Source organism: Urocitellus parryii, chromosome 3, assembly GCF_045843805.1.
Source record: "Urocitellus parryii isolate mUroPar1 chromosome 3, mUroPar1.hap1, whole genome shotgun sequence".
Lineage (NCBI taxonomy): Eukaryota > Metazoa > Chordata > Mammalia > Rodentia > Sciuridae > Urocitellus > Urocitellus parryii.
In genome coordinates this window covers 134,732,951-134,737,654 of record NC_135533.1, presented here as the reverse complement: position 1 = coordinate 134,737,654, position 4,704 = coordinate 134,732,951, and positions in this window count along the sequence as shown.

Genomic DNA, 4,704 nt, shown 5'->3' with positions numbered 1-4,704 from the left:
TTATTATTATTATTTTGAGACAGGGCCTCACTGAGTTCCTGAGGGTCTCACTAAGTTTCCCCAAGCTGGCCTCAAACTTGAGATCTTCCTGCCTCAGCCTCCCAAGAGCCTGGGATTGCAGAAATGCACCACCATGCCTGGCTTTTTTTTTTTTTTTTTAATTTAGTTTATTTACTTCAAATTATCCAAAGGGTTTTACTAGAGTGCTAGTAATTCTGAGAATGTGCAGGGAATGTTTTTAGCACCAAAACACTTTGGTGTAACAAATATGGTGTAAAAATCAGTCTGTGCATGGAAAACTGAATTGAAATTTGGGGCCTACATTTTATATTAAGAGAAATGAGAATTTTAAGACGATTCTCTGGTACCAATTTTTAATAATGCCATTGCACTCAGAAATACCAGTTGCTTTTCCTCTTATAACTTCCTTTGACTACTACCCTAGAATTTCATGGTTCATTTCAGTACTGTCTAAATAGCCCAGTGTGACTAAAATCAGGACGTGAGGCATACTTTTATTACTTTTTTTTCTAATTACAATAGAAAATGATTAAATACTTTCTGAAAAAAATCATGACATTCACAAAGTAGAAGGAAAAATAGAAAATCCACTTTCATCATGAATAATCTCAATGAATAATTGCCAAAATTTATGGAATCCTTATTTGTGGCCTTGAGTTAAAAGCACTTTCCAACACATCTCTTGTGAATCTCAACCAGAAAAGGTGGTGTCATCCTGTATTCAGACGAGGAACTGCACTAGCAGCCTAGTAGGTTCCTCTTGCTAAGGTTTAGTTGAAATATATTCATATAACAAACTATTTAAAGATGTTTAATTCAGCCGGATGCAGTGACACACCTGTAATCCCAGATACTCCGGAGGCTGAGGCAGGAGCATCACAAGTTTGGGCTCAGCCCCAGCAACTTAGCAAGGCCCTAAGCAACTTAGTGAGACCCTGGGATGTGGTTCAGGGATAAAGCATTAAAAAAAAAGTACAATTCAGTGATTTTTAATATATTCACAGATTTGTTCAGCCACTGCCACTCTCTTATTCCAAAACATTTCTATCACCCCAAGAAGAAATCCTGATTCTAGTTCCTGGCAGCCACTAATGTACTTCCTGTCTCTGTGGATTTCCTGTTCTGGACACTCCCATATGGATGGAGTCCTGCACTGCGTGGCTTTTCGCATCTGGCTTTCACTTGTATGCTCTCAGGGTTCATCCACACTGGGGCATGGGTCAGTACTTTGGGTTTGTTTTTTTTGTCCCTGGGTGGGTCTCCTTTGGAGCCAAGTTGCTGGAGCACCTCCCATACAGCCTTAAGTCAGGATGTCTGAGCAAAGCCCCTGCTCTGATATGAACACTTACCAGGTCCAAGAGCAACCTGCTAGGCTAGGGTCAGTTTCCCATGAGTCAAACATTGACAGCCCTTGAGAAGCTGAGAGACTGGTTCATAAACCTAGAGCCATCAGCCTTTTTATTTTTGTATATATTCTTTTCTTCCTTCTCCCCTACCCTCCTTTTTTTGAGACAGGGTCTCACTACATTGTCCAGGCTGAACTTCAACTCCTGGGCTCAAGTGATCCTTACTGAGGGGCCTGCCCTTCCAGCATCAATTGTGGGGAGCTTGAAGGTGTGGAAAAACCCCTTCGGAGATGGTTTCAGAGAATAGGGTCTGCTTTATTGCACAGCAAAAATAGCTTTTATAGTGGGTATGTGTCAATTTACATATAACAGTCATGATAGGCCAGAGGTGATACACAACATATCATGTTACAGGTGTCCAGACACCAAGAGTCTAGAAACTGCCACGTATGCTGACCTTGTGCCAACAGGGGAATAACTTCTTGTCAAAGGAGCAAGGAAATGGCACTTGCCAGTGTTCTGACAGCAGTCTGTTCCAAAACTTCCTGTGTTCTTTTTTTTTTTTTTTTTTTTTTAAGAGAGAGGAGAGGGGGAGAGAGAGAGAGAATTTATTTATTTATTTATTTTAGTTCTCGGCGGACACAACATCCTTGTTGGTATGTGGTGCTGAGGATCGAACCCGGGCCGCACGCATGCCAGGCGAGCGCGCTACCGCTTGAGCCACATCCCCAGCCCTTCCTGTGTTCTATGTTAGGGCTTTCCTGCTGCACAGTGAGCAAGGTAAGCATTCTTCCATGCAGGTCCATAGTCGGGCCCTGCAACAGATTTTCCTGCCTCAGCCTCCCAAGCAGCCGGGATACAGGCATGTTCCACCACAGTCTGTTTTCGGTGTATTCTTTTTTTTTTTTTTTCATTTGTAGTTGGACACAGCACCTTTATTTTATCTATTTGTTTTTATGTGGTGCTAAGGATCGAACCCAGCACCTCACATGTGCTAGGCAAGTGCTCTACCGCTCAGCCCCAGCCTCAGCCCTCTGTATTCTTTATAGTGAACATATCACATGGAGAGGAGGACAGGACAGAGCACAGTTGCTTACAGGAATGTCTTCTTTCAGGTGGAGGCTTTACCACCCAGACTTTCAGGTGTGGCCATGCCTACTTAATTTGTAGATTCGTTTCCCAAAGACAGATGATGAAAAAAAGCAAATGTTTGTCTTTGACAGCTTTCTTCTTAGTAATTTTCCCCTGGGCTTTCTTCCAAGATACTGAGAGATGTAAACACCAAGAGATGTAAACACTTTGCAGTTTCCCAGAGAGGAACCAAGATACAGGGGAAATTTTTATGCCAATGCTACAACGCTTCTGTACTTGCTCCACTCCTGGGCCACACCTTATTTACATGTGGTTTTTTTTTTTTTTTTTTATTTCCTTCGGGAGTGCTGAGAATTGTGTGGTGGGAAAAAAACTTCCAAGAACTTGGAGAAAGTCCAGGAGTGGTGGCTAGTGACTCAGGAGGATTGCAAGTTCAAAGGCAGCTTCAAGAACATAGCAAGAGACCCTGTTTCAAAAACCACAGGGCTGGGGATGTGGCTTCAAGTGCCCTGAGGTTCCATACTCAGTACCAAAACACAACAGGGAGAACAATAATAACAATTCTCTGCAATTACAGTACTGCAGCCTTATCCCCTTTTAGGTCCATTTCCCCCAAATCCCCATAAAATTGAGTTTATTAAGGTGCAAACCTCCCCTCTTTGTTTAGAAGCCAGGGCCTGTAGGCTCACTCTTGCAGTGGAGTTGGCATTAACTGCAGGGCGAAGGGGAACTCCCAGGTTTTCAACTGGACATGGACACAACCAACTTCATTCTAACTGGAAACCAACCAGCAAACAAATGGGAAGGCATTTGTATTGACACCAAGTGTGCAGTCCTTTTTCCAGCATCCCTGTGTGTCTCTATCACCAATGCAATGTCCTACAGCACAATTCAGTTCTCACACAAACTGCCTGGTGCTAGCAGCACATTCACAGATGGCAGTATGGAGTCCTACAGCACACCTTACTCCTCATGCCAGTCATAGCCATCAGGTCCCAGGTGCCCCATGGTTTCATTTGTGTGGATAAAAAATTAGAGGTTTCCATGATCCCCCTATTATCAGGGATAAAGCTTGGCAAAATAATAAAACGCATGTACACAGAATAAGAGTCAAAATGCATAAGGAAAACTCCCACAACTGCAGAGGAGAAGTAGATGAATCTCTGGTTCAAGGTGGAGACTTCAAGACCCCTCTACTGGAAATGTGTAGATTCGGGAGGCAGATAATCGGTAAGAACATGATTGAATTGAACAGCAGCATCTATCAACTAAGTATATTTGAGATTGTAGACTGCTTCATCCAAGAAGAAGGAGCAAAGAAAAACATTCTTAATACATTCACCCAGAGCAGCCTCCAAAAGAGAACAATCTGTGCCACAAAAGAGAATTTTAACACGTTTACACAACAGAAGCTCTATGACAATGTCTTGGTTTTAAGACTATAAAAATAAAACTCAATTTGAGAAAAAAAAGTTATAGAAGGTATATTGTTAGACCACATTGGAATAAAATGATAAATTCAAAACAGAGGCCTGGAAACTCCAAAATATTTAAGATTTAAAAAGCAGGCCTGGTGACACATGCCTGTGATCCCAGCGGCTGGGGAGGCTGAGGCAGGAGGATTGTAGGTTCAAAACCAGCCTCAGCAAAATCAACCAAAATCACTAAGCAACTCAGTGAGACCCTGTCTCTAAATAAAATACAAAGTAGGGCTCGGGATGTGGCTCAGTGGTCGAGTGCCCCGGAGTTCAATCCCCAGTCCCCCCCAAAAAAAATTAAAAAATTTTTTCAACAAATATAGAACAATATAAAATTTCTTGTCTCATAAAAATCTCAATCTACAAGTATTCACAACGTGAATGGACATATAGCAAAAATAATCAACAAAACAAATGTCATTACACAAACTCTGCCTCTGCAACAAAATACAGTTAACAACTACGACTGCCTTCATCCGCCACTTGAGTCAAGCCACCTTTGCCACTTGACATAGTTCTGCTGGAGAAGCACCGTAATTAGTAGGTGTTTCTACTCAGCTCTTTGGCCACCGTGGCCTCCGTTTCCCTTCTACGCACAGAACAGAGCCGCAGAAAAAGCGCCAGGCCTGACGGGCGGGGCCGGGGTGCGCCCCAGGGCCGGGGCGGGCCTTCTTGCCAGTGAGCCAATCACAGCACGCCTCTCGCCGGGCCGCGGCCCATTGGCGGTTGCCATAGCTGCGCGAGTTCGCTTGACAAGATGGCGGCGA